Genomic DNA, 24026 nt, shown 5'->3' on the forward strand with positions numbered 1-24026 from the left:
TTTCACTCCCTCCAACAGGTCTTTCATATTTCAGTAGGTTTTTAGCAAGGATCAACTCTCAGCTCAACTCTCTGAATGTGTGTGTGCTCTGTGCCAGCTGTGGGTGATGCTGATGTTCTTACTGGTCAAACTTGGACCCTTTTGGATTTATTTTAAACCTACTGCATTTTCCTTCTGGTGGCTAAAATTTGTTTCTCTAAACATTTTCTCTCTGAAGCACCAGCTGTGCAGCAATTAGAAGGGACAAGGTAACCCAGTAATGTCTGACAGTATTTGAATGCGATTTCTGACATGAAACTCTGGAGGCTTTTTTTTTTATGCCTCCACAGTCAGAGCCAGAGGTGTATTGCTTTCAAGTTGTCAGTCTGTCCATCCCATTTTCATGGACTCTACATCTCAGTAATGCTTTGATGGAACTTCTCCAAATTTGGCACAAACACTCACTTGGACTGAAGGACAAACTGAACTTACTAGATTCTGTTGGTCAAAGATCAAGGTCAGTGTGACCTCAGAAAGCACTTTTGATCCATAACTCAAGACTTCACACAAACATTTTATAAACAGGGATGTAACCTGAAACTGGTCTGAGTGGCGGAGGCAGACAACCATGAAGGGGTAGTTCTATCTTTTTTTTAAATCTGTCATTGCTGTGATCTAACTTTTTGGGTTTTGTAGGTTCTGCTCGCTGTCCATCCGACCAACACCCTTCGGTCCATTTCTACATTTACTCTCCAAGTTGCTGTGAAGTTTATAACTGTATGTATGTGGTCCCCAGAGGACATTTCCCATGAGCCTTAAGAAATATTGTAGCTCTAGTGCTCAGGCTTCCATCTAAGTTTTAGTAATCTCAAAGACATGTTTTAACATATTCTCTTCTTAAGCTGTGCTCATGCTAATATTCACTACACCACTATAGAGCGTTGTTTGAGTGATTAGCTATTACATCAAGCGGAGCAAAAGGAAACTATGAAGATCGTTAGGAAACATCAAGAAATTAAATCAATGGAAAGTTACACGTATATAAGTTACAAACCTGAATTAACATCTATCCTACAAATATGGCAGGATAATAGCCGGCTTTGTTACCACTCAAGGCAATTATAGGTAATGTGTTCTTTTCACTGCATGTGCGTGTGTATGTGTGTGTGTGTGTGTGTGTGCGTGCGTGCGTGCGCGCGTGCGTGTGTGTTTGTGTGAAGGTTATGCTTTCACTGACGAGTTGACATTTTTGTTGTTTCTATTTATGTGCTGATGACAACCTGACCTAAATCTTACTCTCTGATCGGGTCCCTGGGAGGCTTGTACAAGTGCATTCTGGGAAAATAAAACCTCTCACCAGCTGACCCTGTCACACCTTTCTGTCACTCCTCAGGAAGTAAATTTGTATGTCTGTGTGTATACACGTGTGTGTTTCTCCCCAGTGGTTATCCTTTTTTACCTTTTCTTCTCTAGTTCCGTATCAGTTTTTTTCTTTTTTTTTTTTCCATGGCAGCCGCTCTCCAGTTGTCTGAAACTCACCCCATCAGTGAAGTATCGTGTTTATCAAATAGTGGAGTCTAAATAGTGTGAGCCATTTCAAGGTCAGTCAAAAGAATGAATGGAATTTGGTATTTTGTAGTTTAAAAGTTTAAATGTAACATCTCTTTTCTTAATTGCCAACATTTCTTATGTTTTACTTCAACGTTTCTTGAATTGTTTCTTTCCTTACTCACTTTTAATTTACGTTTTTTATCTTGTGCTCTGTACTCTATTGATTTTTTGTGTGCAGGCATCTAGATTGACATGATCAGGTTTACTTTGTTGGTCTACCTCTCCTGTACTCCTTGCTCCTGTACATATTCTGGAAAGAATAGCAAAGAGCCACAACCTGTCGCCCTCGGAGTGACCACAATTCCTTTGGGTATTTATCTAGTGGGGTTTGAGTAGAGGAACGTCTCATCCTCAAACCAAAGGTTGAAGAAAAATAAGTCATGAGCTTTCAGCAATGGCAGACAGTTTTCCTGTGACTTAATTTCAAAACATCACAGTATCTGAATTTAAGTCAGGGTCGGGTCGAAAAAAACACCTTAAGTTTTCTACTTAAGTATGACCGTTTCATTTCTTCATAGCTGAGGGGCTTTCTTAAGGGTGTTGTCAGAGATTTTACAGCAGTAAATTTATTGCTGGTCAAATCTATAATGTAAAATCAATTCCTCATGGTTAAGTGTGTCCATTGGGTTCTCCCAGTCTCGGAACACTCTTTTGTAAAAGACTTGACTTTAAGTAACTCCTCAAGTATAAGACCCAAATAAGGAGAAAACGTTAATTACTTAAGTGAACATTTTAAGGAAACCATAAGGAGAAGACTTAAGGGTGTTTTGTGCAAATGTTTTTATTTTAAGGAAACATTAAATTGGACTTTTAGGTTAGGGGCTGGTTGCACATAACACCTTAAGTTTGCTACTTAAGTATAACATGTGAGGTTTAATTTTTCCTTCGCTGAGGGAGTTACTTAAGGGACTGACTCAAATCTGTAATGTAAAATCAACTCCTCATTGTTAATGGTGTCCATTGGGTTCTCACACTGTTCGTGGTATATGTTCATTTTCTTGATCTATCACCATAAACTTGGTCATGTTGCGATTAAGACAGAGTCACAGGTATCTTTAGTTTTTTGTTTTTCCCTTACGTTGGTCACTAAGGTCTTTTGTGCAACGGTTTAACTGACTTTAAGTGATTCATTAAGTATAAGACCAAGACAAGGAGAAAAGGTGAAATACTTCAGTGAACATTTTAAGGAAACCTTAAGGAGAACACTTAAGGGTGTTTTGTGCAACCATTTTAATTTAAAGGAAACGTTAATTCATACTGTAAGGAAAATCTTAACTTAAAGCAGCCCCTTTTTTCAGTCTCTCCAGCCCTGACAGAGCCTGTTCTGCCATGGTAGTTCGACTCATCATGCAGTGGCTCTGACACAGCACACGTCCCAGACCTTTCCATGACCTCGTCCCTGCCCATCTAATATTCACTCATTCCCTCCCTGCATCTCCTTCCTCAGCCTTTCCCCTCTTTGTGTCTGCTTGCCTTCAACCTCCTCTCCTCCTCCCACCAGGTCTTTCATATTTCAGTAGTTTTTAGCAAGGATCAACTCTCTGAGGTTAAGTTGTTCCTTTAAAAGGTCTGTGTTTGTGTGTGTGTGTGTGTGTGCGCTCAGTAGACCAGCATGTCCCCGAGGTTAAGTCGAGTGTTTCAGAAATCAGTAGGTGAGGTGTTTTACTGCTGTATAGTGCAGCATGTGTGTGTGTGTCTCTGTGTGTTTTCCCCATCAGCAAAGAGACTGTAAAACATAGGCTTTTTTAAGGCTTGAGACACAGAAGTAAGGAAACCATTTGGAGGCTTTTCTGCTCTCTTTTCCTCTCTCTTGTTCACCCCTCTTTCTAATGCTGTCACGTTCAATTTCATTTTACTTTATGGGTGTGATGTGTACATCCATCTTTAAATCCATTATCTTCATTGTCAAAGCAAACAGAATGGTTATAGTCATAATATATAAAGGCAACATGGGCACAGAGTCATAAATGGAAGGCTTCCTACACAGAGGTGAGTGGATGATCCTGTTATAGATGGTCGAACATGCATACATGCCTCCTATTGGACACAGGTAGCCGGTAGCTGGACCTTAATTTAGAGCACCGAATGAACAAATGAATTGATGAAAATGTGAGTGAATAGAATAACGCTTCAAACAGGTAGTGATGCGGCCCTCTTTCTTTTTCGGGGTGACGCTCTTGCTTTCTGCTGCAAAGTCAGTCCTTTCACACCTTTCACAGCAAATTGTACCGGACTCAATACGACAGAAAATGAAAAAAATAAATAAATAAATGAAATAAAAATCTAAAAGTCTTATTTCTCTGCAGCCATTATACTCAGACTTTTGGGTGACTTTTTTCCAACCACCATGCTATACAGTGGTGAGCCTTTATCAGCACTTTGCAAAGCTTGCGGCTGGTGTATTCATGCTTGTTACTGAAGAGCATGCCAAAGTGAAGCGGGATGTGTTCGATGTGTGCGCCCTACACACAATCTGTTTTGGGTTTTATAGTGACTGAATGCAAACTCCCATTGCTGAACTCTCTGATATACACTGTCCAAAATAAGCAAGCCCAAACTAATTTTATTCATAATTTCTTTCAAGACATACAACTCCAACTATATGCGGTTGTGCTAACCAGACTAAGAGTCTAGACTCATGCTTGCTGCTCTGAGAGGCTGTACTTGGGCACACAGAAGGCAATGTTAACCATCTTACATCAGCTTTTCATCATGCTAAATTTGTTGATTAGCACTAAACACAAAGTATAGTTGGAGATATATATATATATATATAAGAACTGTTGAGACATTTGACAAAGAAGTTCCCTAATCTACTCTACAAAATACTGCAGAAGACACTAAATGACCCAAAACTTACTTTCCATCATGCTTTTGGGTGACGTGGCTCAGGAGATTGAGCGGTTCTCTAGTAATCGGAAAAGTCCTGGTTTCAATCCCTGGCTCCTCCAAAGAGTGTGTCTAAGTGTCCATGAGTAAGACACTGAACCCCTAATTGTTCCTGATGGTGAGTGTGAATGTGTGTGTGCATAGATGAATGAGACATACATTATATACATACATACATTAAGCTTTCAGGTACTTCTGGGTGCACTATGGTAGGCTTTGGGGCTTTTTGTAGTAGTTTGCAGAATACTTAAGTGCACTTTGGAGTACTTTGCGCTGGTTTAGTTGAAGGTGCTTTCAGGTGTTCCAACCTTCTTTTCCTGTGGAGTTTTGTGTGACTTGGGGGAGTGAAGTGAGCCTCAGGCTGGAAAATTATATTTCTAGGCTAGCATGTACAAAAATACACGCAAATGAGCGTGTTTGGGTTTGTATAATTGACTAACATTGGCACAATGTACAGAAGTGTCTTACATATGGTTGCTATGTAAATTATCTCTGGCTAATGGTGCTCCATACTCCATATGCATAACAACCTAGGTATTCACAATTAGAGGTGCATATTTACAGACTTACCAGCATGCTACACTTTACATAATATTCTACCTATATGTTTACATATGGTCATATTGTATCGGCAACTCCCTGCACTGTACAGAGATAAATACCTGGAAAAACATACAGCTTACTGTGGCATGATGGGTTTGGTTTCTGAAGATAATGATTCTCTCAGACTTGCATTACTTGACTACTGCTTACGTACTGATGTGGTGTTCAGATTGTATTTGTGGTCTAGAAATTGTATTTTATGTTATGCTGCATTCAAGTGTTGGTGGTACACTTTAAAATTGGCCCATCTACCAGTATGTGTTATTTTGCTTTAGTGTGGCAAGTTGTTAAATTGTTCAGTATTATTACAGCACTCTTTCAAGTGTGGAGTTCTCCCATATCCTCTGCTTCCACGCTTTTAATATTGCTCTTACTCTATTTCTCTTATTGTTTTTCTATTTCCCTCATCATCACAATCTTCCCGTGTCTCTCCTCCTTGTCGTTGTTGGTAGTCTACCCCATTTCTTCCCACTCCTCACCCATTCCCTGTCCGAGCAACCAACAGACAGAAGTGTCCATTTGGGAAAAGAGTCAGGTAGTGATTTATGCTCAAGTGCCCCAAATCCCCCTCTCTTTCTTCCTTTCACATACATACCCTTTCTACCTTTTAGTGACCCATAAATCAAATATGGTGCTGGACACAAAACCATGTGCACTCTAAAATGCATGAATTCACACCCGCGAACATGCCTGTCCATGTACTGTATCATTATGAAGCTGAAAGACTAAAATCATCCTGCCTATCTCTCTCTTTCTGTCTCTCTCTCTCGCTATATATATATATATATATGTATCACTCACTCACACACACACACACACACACACACACATGCACGCAGGCACGTCTTTTACCTGGTGACATCAGCCCCTCATCATTAATTTTAATGACCATCAATACGCCATAATACACCAGAGCATGCACACACACACTTCTACACAGCAACAGGCGCCACAGATCCTGGAGGGCAATTATAGTCTGCACTTTGTTTATTATCTGTTACGAGAGGCAAGGGACTGTGTGTGTGGTGTGTGTGTGTGTGTGTGTGTATGCGATTTCAAGATCAGTCCTGTGTTTCTGCTAGTGTTTCTACTATCCAATGGCGCCTCTCTTTATCCTGTTTGACACTCTACCGTTAAAGAAACCCAGCAACAAGCTGAGAGTGACTAACAGGAAAAGGTGGGGAGAAAGACATCTAACTCTATTAAGAGAGACATATAAGATGAATAATGATGTTTGATTTCAAATCAGATCATGTCCACTAATGGAGGGTCCTCTCTTATTATACAGCAGTGTTGCTTTTAATTAGATCCAAGCCTACGAAGCCTGGTTAAAGGTCCCATATTGTAAAAAGTCAGACTCCCTTGTGTTGTTTGATTATAAAGCAGGTCTAGGTTCTATATTAATGTGAAAGTATCAAAGCCTCAGTCCACAGAGGAATGCAAACAGCCTGTATTCAGAAACTGAGGCTTAAAACCAGCCGTCAGGATTTCTGTAACTTTGTGATGTCACAACAAAGCAGTCACTGTCTTCAGCCACGTCCCAAGTCCCCAACCATCCAACCATCCAACCTTGCAGGATTTGGTTTCTCTGAGTGTTTTACCTGAAATCTGCTTTATTTTTATTGGATCACTCAGAAAACAGTCAGTCAATCAGAAGACAGGCCCAGAGCCTCCTCTCTTCTGATTGGCTCACTGACATTTTGTTACTAGACCTCCAGAAAGAAACCTGAGAGAAGAGATGTAAAACTACATTGATAAATCTTCTTATGGATCAACAATTCAAATAAAACACGGGAGAAGAGGAAAATATGGAGCTTTAAGCACAGTAATGTAGCAGCTCACATGTGATCAATGTGATGTATTCTATTTAAATTTACCACACAAGTGTAGAAAGGGTCTATTTATTGTTAATTAAAGGGGGAAAAAAGGCATCTTTGGAAGTTCGCAAGGAAACAATATAAGTAATGAAGTCTGCTTTAATCATTTGATCTAAACCACTGGTTTGGAGGTGAAAAAGAAAGCAAAATAAGTGTAGGTCTATACCCTCTAAACCAAACTGATTCTGAATCAAGTCCAGTATTGTGTGTCAGATATATAAATTGTGGTGTCTGAAAAACAGACTTGAGTAACATCTACAGTGGAGACCTGCTTAGAATGATCCCAGCCCACTACTGTGTGTTGGTAGTGTTTTGTCTGCTAAGACCTAAAGCTAAAACTACTTCTGTATGATGTAGCATATTACTGCAGCAGGTAACTGCAATAATCTTTCAAATATTTTCAAAATTTGAACATGGCCATCATTTGTGGCATAGGAAACATATATACCACAAAGTTTAACCATGGGACAGATTTCAATGATTGTGCACTCAAATCCTATGTTTTAAACTATGGGGATGTCACAACTCTTAAATTTCCTCAGAGCTTTTTTTTTGCAATGTATAATATGTTATGTGAAAAAAAAATTTGCAAACCATTTGATGAACCAAAAGTTCTGTAAGAGTTGACCTTGTACTTGTTTACTTTTGAGGTCTGAGTGTTATTGTCCCTTGGTATACACCAGGTGTAGATGTCTAAATGTATCCAGTATTGCAAGCATTGAATGTTGCACATCTTTGAGGTGTAAGTAAGTAAGAGTTAACAGAATCTGGTGACTGGAAGTAAAATGATACGGTAATTATCCTCCAAAAATATTAAGTATGAAGCAACATGAAGTTGATAAATTATGAAATCAAGAAGTGCTTTTACTTAAACTTACTTACACTTATTGTGATAATTGTGTTATTGCTACAGGAGTATTTTTACAGTAAAACAAAACTCTACCAACTCATATTCTGGTTTTACCATGATGGTGGCAGAAATAAAAAAGAAATAACCTGGTGAAGATATAGATATTTAAATCAAAATACAAAACAATTATTAATATTAACAGGCAATACAAAGTTGTTCAACTAAACCAAACTGCAGTTGTGAGTCCCTCCAAAATCAGCAGGCAGCATGAATCAGGGATACCATCCAAAAGCTAACAAAGACTTAGTTCAGTATGGGAAATGCTGTGAGAGAGCAACTATGTACGAGCTGGTATCAGTTATCAGTTGAGTCGAGTAGGCGAGAGAAGGCGAGAGTTTTTGTTAACGTTGGACTTTAGAATGCGGGCATATGGCTGTTTCTTAGCGGTGGTAAGTTCTTGTGTAATATCAAATTTGCAAACATAGCGGTAGAAAATATTTGAGCGTTCATCTTTAGCCAGCACTGCAAGGAAACTCCCCATGGACCCTGTGAGGAGGAGTTGGTTGAACAAAGTCTGTTTTTTCAAATTGTCAGTCTTGCAGTTACTGTATATATTATAGTGTTTCCTCAATTCAAAATACCACCAATTTCACTAAACTTACAGACAGTGGCTAGAAAAGTTAATTTAATACTAATCTTAACCATAGCCGCATACTGATGCCATCCTTAATTGTTGTACATTTGTTTTACAGGAGACTGGATAAGCTGGTCAAAAAGGCTGGGTCTGTGCTTGGCAGGAGTCTGGACTCACTCAGGACTGTTGTGGAGAGACGCATGCAATGTAAGATGGAGGCCATCTTGGACAATACCAACCATCCTCTCCACAACATTTTGGCGGGACAGAGAAGAAACTACAGCTGCAGCAAACGTCTCATCTCACTGCGCTGCAGAACAGAGAGGTTCAGGAGATCCTTTGTTCCCACTGCCATCAGGCTATACAACACCTCAACCAAAGGATGTGGATTAATCTAATTATTATTGTTCATTTGTTATGAACTGTTTTTATTACTATTATTATGTGTATATATATATATATATATATATATATATATGTGAATAAATAAAGTATCTATCTATCTATCTATCTATCTATCTATCTATCTATCTATCTATCTACATTTTATGTACTGCTTCCAAACTGGCTCTGCCACCGAACATGTGATTTATCTTCACCAGATGATCGGTCGAGTGAGTGGTGGCTCTCTGGACGGTAAATCTGGCACATGATAATAGATTGTTCCAATTTGTGGATTACCAGAGTAAGGAGAATGAATGATGACGTTGCTCTGTGTCTGCTTGTTGTATGAAGACGTAACTGGTTTCTAAGACACTCATCATATCAACGTATCTTTTGGGCCAACACAACTGGTTTGTTGTTTGTCCATTAAACAGGTAGGACGGCCCATTGTTTTCTTCTTGAAATTGTCATTTTTAGGAATCAGTGGGCAAAAATTCATAATTACCTTTCAGCATATTGTAATTCACGTGGTCTGAGAGCAAACTCCTCTTGCCTCTGTTTGCAGAGTTCTCAGAAGATGTAGCCTGTGAGATGAGACTTTGGCCAATCACAGGTCTTTTCAAAGAGAGAGAGAGTTCCTATTGGCTTTTCTACTGATGCAGACATGTGTACCCCCTCAGATGGATACTTGTCAATATCAGTTAAGTGTTTCAGAGATCCTGGATAGGTAACAGGCTGCTGACTTCATTTTTTCTGTAGTATTTAAATGTGTTGTAGTGGTCAGGAGGGCAACTGTATTTTTTATCCTAGATTTCTGTTTGTCACAGTGTTAATTGTCATTGGGCTGGCCATATCACATCTTTAAGCCCCTCCCCTTTGGGCTCCACATTGTCATTAAATAGCACACCTGCAAAAAAAAAAAAAGAAAAGAAAAAAGTGTGCCACAATTGACAAGACAAAACACAAGGGAGGAGCAGAGAAATTGGGAGCTAAATAAACACAGGCCTACTGACATGTCTGTGCTGCCGGACCTTCTTCACCATCTATGCCTGATGATAGGTTTTGGTGGACGGAGTAAGAGGGATGAAGGCAGGATGGAGAAGGATGGAGAGTGAGAGAGAGATGTGGCGTGAGTGGCAGAGAGTAGAACTTGTGATAAGTAGAAGCTAAAAATTGACCAGCTGCTTGGCTCAACAATATGTAATGGGAGATGATGATGATGATGATGATGATGATGATGATGATGATGATGATTAGCATTCGACTATGCTACTCTGGAGTCCAGGATCCATTAACAACCCCTTCACAAAATTGAACAAAAAAGCACCAGGTGAACAAACTAGCTGGCGTTTATAAAGTTATCTTCATAATTTTCACAATTAACACACTCTATTCCATTAGCTTGCTATTTTTATGAATGCAGATGCAGTTTGCTAGTTAGCTAGACAATTAGTAAACATTTAGCACTTAGCTAGCTTCTCTTATGTTTTTCCCTGATAGGTTAATAATATCTTTTAATGTGGCTCTGATATGTGGTCTTATTGGTAGAACATCATTAATTTGTCAACCACTATTCATCGACATTAAAAGTGAGTCAGCTGTTCATGTAATTGTTAAGCTGAAGAGTGCTCTTATGGGACCGGGTGTTGATGGACAATATATAGAAGTGAAATTGAGACATCCATGCATTTCTTTATTTATCAAACAACAATTAATGCATTCCCTGAATGGTGTTGTAATGTCTATGCAGCTTTTCTTTTGCATCTCTTTATCAATAATTTTGGACCTGATTATATCAGTATATTAAATCCTCACCCAACTGTGTTTCTCATATCTTATGAGCTAGTCTCAGTGTCAGGGAAAGAGAGGACATAGATTTTTATTATTATTGGAACCACCGCAGTGAATTCATCACATAGGGGTATACAATTTTCCTCTCTCTTAATCTTCCTTCATTCCCTCTTAATCATCTCAGGTTGGTATAAATATTCAGGGAAGTGCAAAGATGGGTGGTGTGTGATCAGTTGAGGTGGGCCATTCTAGGGCAAAATGCCAGGGCTGATATTTTTGTCCCAGTCCAGCTCTGGTTTTAATGAAAATAATTAGTATGTCAGAGGGTAGTGCAACCTAAGTAAATAAAGTAATTTTTTCATTCAATGCATTCATTACATCATGAATACTGGTCCATTATCATCATGTAATTAATGTTGTTTTCAGACTAATTTCTTGACATTTGGACAATGTGGGATTGTTCTGTGTATGCATGCTAAAATGAATTACAAGTTATGAAAAATACTGGAAACTTTAAAGTGACAATTTCAAAGATTTCAGTCCTGGTTGATTGGGCGGCACCTGTGGTTACCAGTGGTAACAGTAACAGTGCGGTTTAATACTACAGGTCACAGAATTCAACTATTCTCATTTTAGTGCATAGGTCAGGCAATGATTGGCCATTTTCCATCATTCTGTGAGCAACTGTTATCTGATGTTATGCTGCACACGGCATGAGTCTGTGGACAGCAGGGCGCAGTCAGAGGAGTTTGTTACCTCGCTGAGAAGTTGAAGGTGTGCAGCTTGTCGCCTGCAGCTCTTCATCTAGCAGCTCACTGCAGCTGCTCCTCCTTCTTCCATTACTCCAATGAAAATGCTCAGTTGCTTTTATTATTATTTTGTTGGAAACCAAAAACAAATTCACGTAGTTTTATTTGGTTTCTAATTCTAAACCAGAAACAAAAATGCTCTGTTTTTAGTTTCCAAACAAAATGTCAGAAAATCAAATTCAAATTCAATTGTGGTTTTGCAAATTCCTTTTTTAAATTTCTCATTTAGCAAAAACACGCTTGGTGGACAGACAGGAAGATTTAGTGAAGTATGAAAATGTCAAAATAAAAGCCAAGAGGACATAAAAGTGTAATATTACATTTTTAAATTACAAATGAATTGCGAATTATCCAATTATACCCAGACCTCTGACAACACATTGCATTTTTGTCACTACTTCATAATAAAACCAACTCAATGTTTCTAAGGTGAACTGCTGCAGCAGGAAATGTTCAGTTTACATTAGCAGCAACTTTATGAAGGAATTTTTTTTTTTCTGGAAATTTCGCCACACACACGTTCCTGCAAATATATCAAAATTGCAATAATTTCATCAGTGGGACACAAGCTCAATCACCACTGTGTTACATCATTTGCCAACAGAAAGAGACTTAACAGACATCAATGAAAATCTTCGAGATTACCACTTTAACTTTTGAATTTTTCGACCCTGAGAACTAAGATAGTCTCTCTTGAACTTAATTCCCTATTTTTTTCTCCTTATTTTTTCCTTCTTTTGAATTGTTTTTTTTTGTTGTTGTTGTTAATTATATAGTGCACTTGTTTACTTGCTGCATTTATATTTTATTCACTTATCTACTTACTTTATATGTGGGTGGGGAGTTTGTGTTTCTGTTTGCTTATCATTTAAAAAATGCAATAAACAGAGATTTAAAAAAAAAAAAACTTTAGAATTTTTCTTTTTTTAAGAAAGGATGCCATCTATGCTTTACTCATAGTAATGTGTGCGTTTTCCTCATGGTGTTTCATTCACCAGTGTAAATATACTCAAAGGGGTGTTTGTCGGATTCTGTGAGAATGAGTGTGTGTTTGAATGCCAATGTGATTGAGTGGGCTGCCACCACTTTAGACTTTTGATGCTGTTTGTGTGTGTGTGTAAACATGTCTCTGCGTGTGTGGGTGATAGCTGGATGTTTAATTAAGGTGCTTTGAGGTAGTTCTTCTCGTTATTTAATGTTTCACTGCCTCAGTTTTCCTGCTGTCTCTCTGTCTGAGTCTCTCTCTCTCTCTCTTTCTCTCTCTCGGTTTCTTTTAGCTAATGCTTTCTGGCTCTGTTCTCTCCTGTAAGTAGCAGCCATGGCTCCGGCGCTCTGCTGAGGCCTTTTTGCAGCACGTCAGTGCTGTGCTTCAAAGAGTGCCACTAGTGTGCGTTCGTCTGCTTACCTGCATGCCTCTGTGTCTGTGTGTTTACGTGTCTGTGAGCGTGCATACACATGTGCATCTTAACCATAGACTGCACTGATGAGAGCCAATGAACACATCCACAGGTGGTTCTCTAATTTCCATGGTAACTAGATATCTCCATCTGTCTGTATTCTTTCCCGGGGTCAGCCCACATCAGCCTAATTAGAGGTGAGATTTTTGTTTCCCTTAAGAAAACTCAATAGTTTTCTAAATTACTGAGAATGATAACAGGAGAGCAGGTTGGGTGATGTTTAGTTTTGTCCCCATGTGTGTTGAAGTGACTGAAAAATGAGCATGTTGGAAAGTTGTGTCTGTCACAGTGTCTAGTGAGAACCAGATGGGTATCTCAAGAGGGTGAGAAAAGCACAATTTATCCCTGATGTCAATCTTAGATTCAGCTTTACAAAATTAACTAAGGATTAAAAATCATGTACACAAAGTCGGGTCAACTTTAAAAACTTTATGGATGCTTTGGCGCCTGTGCTCTGGTCTTATCTCCTTTTTTGTTGGAGGCATTTTTAGCTGAAAAACATGGTTTCTTCTTCAGAGGAGGGAATTCTGGGAGGTTGCTTTCACCTGAAGGTAACAACAAGCTCTACAGCAGCCTGTAGTGTAGTGTACAAATTAGGAGAATCAAACATAGACAACTATGAAGTGGACGTGGAGTGTTGACAGAGACAGTGGTGTCCACTCTCTGTCTGAAAGTTCCTGTATCATAAATGTGGGTGTAATGGAATATTAAAATAGACTTGGGCCATAAAAGGGGGTGACGGTTTGATCAACAACCATCACATTTTTTTTTTTGTATGCTTTTTTTTTTTTAAATCTTAAGAATGAACTTTCACACTCTCACAACTAAAGAATATGGTTACTGCTCGTGTCTGTTCATGTCCATGATAGTGAATCTCACCAGCTCGACACCGAAAAATAAAAAACTTGAAAAGAAGGGGGAAAAATATCAGCTTCAGCAAGTATTCTATCCAGGCTTAAGGCCATCTTCTTTTTCCGACAGTTGACTTTGTTACCGTCATGGGTTGTCCATTACGAACCACCTCCTGTAATGTTGCCACCGACACAGGAGCGAGCGGCATGACTAACAGCTTGTCACCCACAACCTCCGGGAAATTGAATATCATTCAAACAGGGTTGTAGATACGATGGTATAATCCAAGAGGTCAAGATATGTGTTTTGCTCCAGCTCCTATGGAGTGCTCTTGAAGGCACTGGACCCTGAAACATGAAGCATTCTCATCTACAAATGAGGCATTTAACTGATGCTCTTATCTGGAGCAACGCCACAGCACACCACATGAGGATTACTGTAACTCTTATGAAAACCTTGTGTAATAAATGAATTGAAACCCTAACCTCCACGCTGAGTAAAATAAAGTCGTATAGGGAATTTGAGGGGTGTTATATTTACTTTTACTCATGTGGCAGACACTTACAGACAGACACACACTACAGACAAGTACTAAGTACTATATCTATTAAATAAGTGAAGGAGACACAGCTACAGAAGTGCAGTGAAAGTTCACAGTAAGAGCTAGTTAGACATGTGAGGGTGTCAGAGGTGTTAGGAGAGGAGGTCTCTCTGAAGAGACAAGTCTTCAACAGATTCCTGAAGACAGAGAGGGACACTCCTGCTCTGATAGATTTTGGTGGCTTATTCCACCATCCAGGAACCACAGACAGAACAGTCTGGACTGAGACTGTCTTGTGGTCAGGGATGGTGATGACAGATTATATTCCTCAGAGGAACACAGTGGCTGAGAACGAGCCTGACTGAAGACTGAATTACTGGGTTCAAAGTAGGAGGAGCAGACCCAGAAGTCTCTCTGAAGGCAGCATTAGCGACTGAATTTGATTCAGGTGGCCATGGTGAGAGGTGAGAGGTAACCAAGAGCTGGGCGGAGTACTGAGTCAGGTAAGACCTGTTGTATAGAGCAAAGAGACACAATAGATGGATGCAACATGCACAGAGGAGAGCTGGTCATCAAACTTGACACCCAGGTTTCTCTAGACCTTGGTTGGGGGACAAGATGAAGAGGAGATTTTGATATTGATATCATGATGAAGAGACTGATTGGACAGGATGATTTGAAGGTGGCGTGCCTTCATCCATGCAGATATGTCAGAGAGACAATGGAGGTCGTCTGGGGGAAACGACAGGTATAGTTATGTTAAGAGATCGTGCTCAGCCCCCTTAAATATGCCCACAAGTAGTTTCCACAGTTATTTCATTGGCAGTGTTTCCTCAGAGCTGCATCATTTACATTTGATTATAAGTCACTGTAATGTGTTAGGGAGTTGTGCTGTGCTTTCTTTAATAGATAAGGTTTTGAAGTCCTGCTGGAGCATTTCCATTATCCATGTTTACCTACAGAAAGCAAGGAAAGAAAGCCCCAGCCTGCATGTTCTGCTGTGCTTTGTCAAAGCAATTAGACCTTCAGTGGAAATGTGTTCCTCCGTTTAAAGTGCCCAAAGCACAGAGCTATGACAGAAGCTTTATTTCAAAGCAAGATTACTACTGTAGATGCTTGTGTAACTGGAACTTGGCATCAAGCAGGATGCTGAATGTTTGGAGAGTGGTTGCAGTCACATGGGTGAAATCCATGGTTACACAGCTGCTTCAGAGTTGTCAAACACATGTTGCTGAAAATAGATTACAAGCTCTTTACCTTAAGTGGTGTGGCAGCAGCTCAGACGTTTTAGAGAGGGCTTCAAATGAATGCACACTTTTGGTGATCTATTAATCTTGTAATGTTCGCAGTCTCCAAATCCAGACTGTGTTTGAAGTGAAATATGATTAGACTTATTAAAGAGTGTGGTGGCCCAAAAGAAGAGAGGAGCAATCTGCATTAATGAGATGCAAACAGGATAGATGTAAATGTTTAAAATGTTGCGTAGAACACAAGAGTGTGACCTCATTGTGTCGAGGCTTGATTGAGCGCAGAGAGAGAGTTGAAGAGTCAGAGATGGAAGAAGGGAACAGCATAGAGAAGGAGGAAGAAACAGAAAATGATTGATAGTTGTACCCAATGAAGAAGCCGCAATATGTCTTCAGAGGGACAAGATTAAAGGACGAATGAAAATGAGAGAGGGAGCAGAGGAGAAGGTAAGAAGGAGGATTATAGATAATAAGAAAGCCACATGTATTCACAGAGCTGTAGATATGTGTGCAAACAATTACAGTAAAGGCTAGATGCAAGTGCTCAGAGCGGCTCTGTCTTTGCGTGGTGCATTCACAGTTGCATATCTGTAACGTATGTAGTATCTGTACAGTGGCTAGAGATGTCACGATACCAAAAGACTTTGTACTCGGCACCAGCACCAACGAAATTCCCAGATTCTGGATACCAAATTCCACAGCGAGAAACAGAAAACAACAGAGGCTGCTGCACACACAGTGTCCCCACACACACGCTGAGCGCACACACACACACACACACACACACACACACCTCCATGTAGTCAGTGTTCAAGCGGTAGTTTAATTTGACCCATGGAGTGAAATATTCATTTAAAAAGTCAGCCTTATGGTTACGGCCACAGCCCCGTGTGCTTAAGCCTGTTTCCTCTACATTTCTATGGAAAGCACGGGCTCCGCTTCGGGACTGGCTCCTGTTACTGGGGGGGTGTGTCCATCGTTTGCGGCCGCGTTGCTCATTGGAGCGGCTGACTCCCCGCCGACCAAGCAGCTGAAGCCAATACCCGGCCTGACCAGCCAGTTGCTCGGGGGCGGCTGGGTAAGATGGCTGGCCCTTGTGTCCTTTGTAAACCTTGTGAAACTTTGTGAATAGTTTTTAGTGAATTGATGTACTCGTTTTAATTGAAGGAAACTGGGCCAAATTTTAGTTTTATCCCAGACTGATTGCACCAACACTTAGTCTAAGCATTGTTAGTTACACTAGGAACAGAGGTTGTTTTTGTTCTTTAGAGAGTGTTTAAAGGCTTTTGTTTCATTTTGTTTTCAGCTTACTGCCCGTTCCCCTCTTTTAGTTTCTCACTTTTAGTCCCCTCCTTACTATCTAATAAATTATGCTCATAAAATTCCAACGGATTATGTTGCTTCCCTCTTCCCCGATTGTGAGCTGTGTTGTAACACTTATATTGTGACAGACTGAACAGTGATGACAGAAGCCTATTGTTATGAGCACCCATGTAACTTTAGAAGCTGTCGCTACATTAGCCTAAACGAGCTAATTGTGTTTGGAGTGTCGCTACAACAGATGACAGCTGTCGCAATTCACAAGCACTAATGGAAATCTCACTCTGCATTTTGTGTACAGGTTGCAGCTATGATAAGGAGGATAAGGTCATTACAAATCCTCTGTGGCACCATTTGCATTCTGGTTTTTTTCGTCATCTATGACTAGATGTCGCTGATGATCCACATCAAATACATCAGTCATGGTGTTTTTTCCTCTTCGCAGTGGACCTGTTGCTGCACCTGCACTTGCTGTTGTCATTATTGTTTCCTGTACCTGTCTTCCTCTTCTCTTCAAGTTTGATGTCAGACTAGGACACTTGTAGTGTTATTATACTGCCCTCGTCAGTCCCAGAAGAATCATCTCCAGCACCTACGACGTCTACGGTTCCTTCAGTACCTTCAGTACTGTAGAAAAACAAGTACCTTCACATTTTCAAAATTTTGGCATCAACCTGGTACTAAAGTATCAGTTCTCATGACATCACTAACAGTAGCTACAGTACATTATTACCTCAACAGTTAATTCAACTTTATAGCTAACTGTTAAAGTAGTCTTAGAAGCTAATTGCATACATGTCCACATTTGGCAAATATCATATATATATATATCCATCCATTTTCTACCGCTTATCCTCTAGTAGGGTCGCGGGGGGGGCGGGGCCTATCCCAGCATCTTTTCGGGCAAGAGGCGGGGTACACCCTGGACAGGTCGCCAGTCCATCGCAGGGCAAACAACATAGAGACAGACAACCATTCACACTCACAGCCACACCTATGGTCAATTTAGAGCATCCGATTAGCCTAGTCCCCATTTTGCATGTCTTTGGACTGTGGGAGGAAGCCGGAGTACCCGGAGAGAGCCCACACTGGCACGGGGAGAACATGCAAACTCCACACAGAAAGATCCCACGGCCGAGCCGGGACTCGAACCTGGAACCTTCTTACTGTGAGGCGCTAGCCACTGTACCACCGTGCAGCCCGTATATTTATATATATATATATATATATAGTATATGATGAGTAACTTGTAATGTTATTGTACTTGAGGTTAGCATGTGAGCTATCATTAAACTTTAAAACCACAGTGTAAAATGTATTCTACCTTGTGTTTTAAATTGGTTCTGCAGAACATGAACAGACTTCAGAACAGCTTCTCCCTCAGACTGTGAGTCTGCTTCATGTAAACTGTGTCAGACACTAAGACTGATGATGAATAACAGCTCCTGAACTTTTTGCACCTTACCTCCATCACTTATGGACGGCTGCAACAGCTTACAGTCAACTCGTTGCACTGTCCTCACTAAGCTATAACGTATTATTTTTACATTTCTACTATAATTTCTACTTGTTAATAAATAAGATTTACCCACCTTTTTATTATATAAACCTGTCTTGTGACAGTAAAGTTCACCTGTACCTTCATTCACAACTGTTTTATTTCTAATTTACAGTTGTGTTAGTTACAGTTGATTGTAAATTGCACACATTATTTAATTCATTTATTTATCAAATTCTTTTGTTCACGTCTCCAGTGGTGTAAATTGTTGAAATTAATGTAGTTTTAATAAAGTTTTTATGAAGCTTTGCTTTGACTTTGTCGATGGTTGTTATGGAGCATGTCTGGTATGAATTTTAACAAAGGCAACATACACAGTATTGTAATCATACAAGAACACATTGATGGAAGTTTTGGAAAGCTTTAATCAACAACATAAATAACAGAATTATATAATATAATGTTGCTGTCCTTGAACATTGACAATCGAGGATCTAAAGATAGATATTAGTTTGTGCTTTTCTAATGTGTTCTTTGTACTTACCAATTTTAATAACACTGGAAACACAAAATCACCAAAGTGTCCCATTATATTCATCATGAGGCATATGGTCAATTTTGAAAAACACACTCGGTACAATTTAATCACAGAAGGTTTATTTATTAAAAACCTTTTTGATCACAACAATGAAGTTATGACTAAAACTAATGTACATGAGCTGTACTACACTGACAACTGCTTCCAAATCATAAGGCGTAAGACAACTATGAGGTCACAGCATCACATCTACTTAGAGTCTTGTTTTGCTCCAGGTTGCACCTCTGGTGGGTCAATTCCAGCTGTTTCCTACTGAACACCGTTTGGTGTCAAATTATTCAGCAGTTTCACCTGTGAAGGTGGTAACTGTAGTAGAGATGATCCGTCACTTAATTCCAATTTAATATTTATAAATTTTGTTCTTAAAATGTTATTACTATCATCTATCAACAACAGTAGGAATGAAGTAAAAGGTGAGGTAATGACCCTGTAAACACTGAGGACAGAGAATGATAAACTAAACAAATGTGTAATCAGCTGGTCTGTCCTCTCATCAGAGGAAGATGAACAGGAAGTGGTTTTCTGGTATCATCATCATCATCATCATCATCATCATCATCATCATTAAAGCCCATTTCAGAACTAAGGATGTAGATGCAATCTCCTTGGTCCATACATGAGTCCTTCCTTCTGTGGGCACCGGTCATTCAGTTTTCAGTGTGGACACCTTTAAATGACAGTAAAAGACAAACACTTTAGTTCAGACATGGTGGATCACAGTTAATCACACACATATACCAGCTGTCAGGACAGGTGCATGAATACCTGCTTCAGTTCAGGACTGTTGTGTATGAATTTACAGTATTAAATGACAAACCCTTACAAGATAATGTTCTAGTATACGTTGTGTATTGTACTCAATACAATACAATACCAGTGAGATGAGGAGACAGAAAATAAGTTAATGAGATAAACCTGAATGATTTGCTGCATGTGGGAAAATTCAATCAGCGACTGATTTTTTCTAATAACATGAGAGTGAGTTAATTGTTAAACTATATCTATCCTTGTCCTGCAAATGGTTGCAAGGTTGGGACCAGGTACGGTTAGCATAGCAAACACTAAGTTATCAGCTAGCTAGGTTAGCAAAGTGCATCTGTAATTCACATTAACTGTAATATTAATTAGGATGTTAACTGTGTCCCGTTCTCCGGTCAAAGCATGTAGAGAAAAAACGCTCTAGCTTTTAGGGAGCATCATACACATTAAAACTGTAGGACGTTCAGAAAATAAACATTTACTTACCGAAAAATCAGCTCTCTGCAGTCTGTTAGTGCCGAAGAACGAGCCATAATTACTGTGAATCGAATACTCATTGAAACTGAAGAACAAACAGAAAAACTATCAGTGCAAAACTTCCTCTTTCACCGACAAATATTGAGAAAATAACAGATATTTACCAAAACTGTTTCAATATGATGCGCATACAACCCACGCTCTCCTCTGGTGACTGCTCCTTCAGTGATCGACCTCCCAGCCTGCCGTGTTGACTTATCCATCATTGCAGACCAGGCATGTCAATCAAACAGGCACGCCCCCCAAAATAGCTGTTTTTAAGGCCTAATATCTCATTAATTGGATGATTATTTTCAGATGGACCACCAGAACACTGAACAACAGGTGTGAATTCAGGCCATGATACCGTAATGAGTTGTGGAAAAATGTACTGACTGAGTATTTCACGAGAGAAGTGAGAGTGTGTATTGGAGCCAGAGGTTTTTGGAGCCCACCCCTAGCGGTCATCAGTGGTATTGCACTTAAAGTCATTTCCGCTTTGGCTTCACTTCTCAGCCCTGCAGCTTATATACAGTCTATGATTTGAACCCAAATCACGATCTTTTCCTAAACCTAACAAGGCCATGACCGTTATTATAGTAACCACGGCGAGTATTATAGTAATTATGGTAACCGAGGTAGGTACACTGCTGTTGTACAGTCTGCATGTTTATTATTGTAACCATGACAATCGAGGTCCGGTATGCCTGCCGCTGTAGTGGCACTATTTCAAGAGACACTCCTATGGGTCGTATCAGAGGGTTGAAAAAAATGACCTGTGTGGCTGTTCAGGTTGGAGGACTTGTTGTAGTTGTAGTAGTATGTCTACTGTACTGTGCACCCAATCCACATTAAAGTGCTAAATACCCTTTTTCATATTAGGATAAATCAATCATTGCATGTTAGACTAGAAAGGCACCATCAATGATAGGAACTGGCACTGTAGAGAAAAAGAGAAAAATCAGATGGAGCTGTAGCATTAACAAGCACGTGAAAGCAGTTAAAGTCTCTTCAAACTAATAATGTAGCTCTTTGAGCCCCTGTGAAGCACCACACCTTTTCATCATATGAAAAACATGTGTTTATGGATACTAAAGTGAAACACAGCCATCTTTCTCGCAACATGTGTCGAGTCTTAAATGGTGTTCGATCTGGACCGAGGAAGCCGCGTGGAGGAAGCCTTCTATGCGTCTCAGTATTGATTTTAGTCACCACCGAACTTACCACCCCAAACCTCTGCCTCCTCAGCTTGTCAAAAGAGTTTCTCTCACATAAACACTTGGTACTCTGAACCCATCAAAACAGGACGCAGAGTTTGGCACCTCTGTTGTGTTTGTGAGTTTTGCCCTCATGCATGACGAGGTATTGATTTAGCTCCGGAGGCCCCAGTGTGACCATGGGCAAGCTCTCAGCAAACACACAACCTCCAGCAGGCTGACACACGGGAAGGAGGTCAACAATGTCTACTAGAGCCAAGACAGGAAAATAAGAACTCTTAATAAATTTGTCTCCCATCAGCTGCTCACTGAGATCACAGACGTTTGAAGTCTCCATCCATGTTGCCACAGAAACTGATCGTCATTCAACACTTTGACTAAATCCCAACATGTTCTCACTGATATGAACTGAGTTGGAACATATCCACATACATGTAATGTAATCTAACACCACAACATGATATAATTATAATCTTTTAAAAACATAAAAAAACAAGGTATTTGTATTTCAATTTTTTAATTTTTTTAGTTTTATTTTCTTTGAGGTAAAGGTTCACTCATACTGCCTTACTGGTGCTGTAAAAACTGCAGTGGTGGGCCTCCACCATTGACTTGTAATCAAGCATTAACCACCGAGTTTGAAAAATGAAGCCAACACTGGAGAACTAAACACTGCAGTTCCTCTAGTGACCACTAGAGTCTGGCTCCAACAGTGAGTCAGTCCCCATAGACTCCCATGTTAAAATGTCCAACTTTACAGCAGAAATAAACATGTTTACAGCCTGGTACAAAAACAGTTTTGGTCTCTAGAGCTGATTTCCTCCTTCATAACAACTGTTTACATAACTCACTAACTTTACGTTTAATTAAGGGCGTGGCCTCTTTGAGTGACAGTTGGTCTAGCATATGCTTGCCACAAACTGGTATGCGACAAAGTCTCAGCTCCACACACGCCCTTCCTCCTAGCCCATTTTTGGATTACTGCCAAAACCATTCTATAAACCTGTGGGTGACGTCACAGGTGCTACATCCATCTTTATTTAAAGTCAATGATTGCCATACATTTGAACTTCTATTAACCCATTTAAACCTAAGGTGTCCTCAGCATGGCTTGAAAACAACCTCCTAAAACCTGAGGGTTTTCTAAAAAACTTGATGTTCACTAAAACCTTGAATATACAGCCTCTGACGCAGATAGAAACATGATATTAATTTCAGAGCATAAACCTCTAACCTTTATTGTAAATCATTGTCTTTGTCTTTAAAACTGGATATGACTAGAAAAACAAGCTAATTTTCAGTTCAGTTCAACTCTTTATAACATGTATTGATATTTTTAGGGGAAAAGCAGTGATTTACAATAAAAGCTTAAGGTTTAAGCTTTTAAATTGTTTTCATTTCATGTCTCTATCTCCCTCAGAGGCTGAGAAATAAAGGCTTTTAGTGACAGTGTTACATCAGGTGAATCTTTACCTCCAGTTAGCAGCTAATGGCTGTAATCTGCTTCAGTGTTGCTCCCCTTGCTCAGGTTGTTAAGCCTTTGTCTGAACCGCAACTTTAAAAACTTTTTTGTGCTAAAAAAACAGATGAAATAATGGATTTTGCCTTCAACACATTTCCTTGGTCACATGTCTTGGAAAGACGAAATCATATGCTTAGCATGTTACATCTCATCCGGTCTTAATGGATTCATTGATATTCTGTCTAATAACCTTTTTAACACTGTGGCGTGCTGTGGCTGAGAATGAAGTTTGTGTGTTGTGGGATAGATAACCAAACCAGTTAGCTAAAAGAGGCTACAAAGCTTTGGCATTGAGGGGGAGTGCAGAGCTAATATGAAAACAATGAGTTAAGCAGTTTCAAGCTGAGCATTTTAAATTCATTTTCAGGTGAAAGGGGGAACCTGAAGATTTAATCTAAATGTTATTCTTGACTAGGGTTGGGCGTCATTAAGATTAATGGTATTGGTACTTTACCCGATACGGCTTATCGATCCAGTACTTTAACGATACTCTTATTGATCCAGTAATTTAATGGTACTCTTATCGATCCAGTACTTTAACAATACTCTTATCGATCCAGTAATTTAATGGTACTCTTATTGATCTGGTACTTTAAAGGTACTCTTATCGGTACTTTTAGTTATTCTGTAAAAGAAAATAGAACAGAACTAACATTGCTTATCTTCTCATATGTACTCATTCTTGAGTGACAAACTTCAACAGCATTGTTTTGAAATCACTTTTACAAACAAGTATTTTTTTAATGATGGAAATTTAAAATAAATGTCTTACCCAATGATTTACTAAAGTACTTTTTTGTCACAGTATTTTTAATGTCCAGTAGTTTTAATTAATAGCAGCCACCACATCACTGATACTCAGTCTGTTTCAGATTGAATTTAACAACAAACCCAGAATAATCAGCTGGCCAATGGTTACTTTTCATCATAAACTCATATTTGACTAATGTAGTTAAATGTGTTTGTGGGCACCAGGCGGCATACAAAACACACCTGACGCAACGACAGATGAAGCCTGAGCTAGTCGGTTGAAAATTGTACATTTCTGCATCTGTATGTTCACTGCATGTGT

The sequence above is a fragment of the Seriola lalandi genome, unplaced genomic scaffold (assembly GCF_002814215.2).
Source record: "Seriola lalandi dorsalis isolate HSWRI2012SDOR001 ecotype SW California unplaced genomic scaffold, Sedor1 jcf7180002055006, whole genome shotgun sequence".
Taxonomy (NCBI): domain Eukaryota; kingdom Metazoa; phylum Chordata; class Actinopteri; order Carangiformes; family Carangidae; genus Seriola; species Seriola lalandi.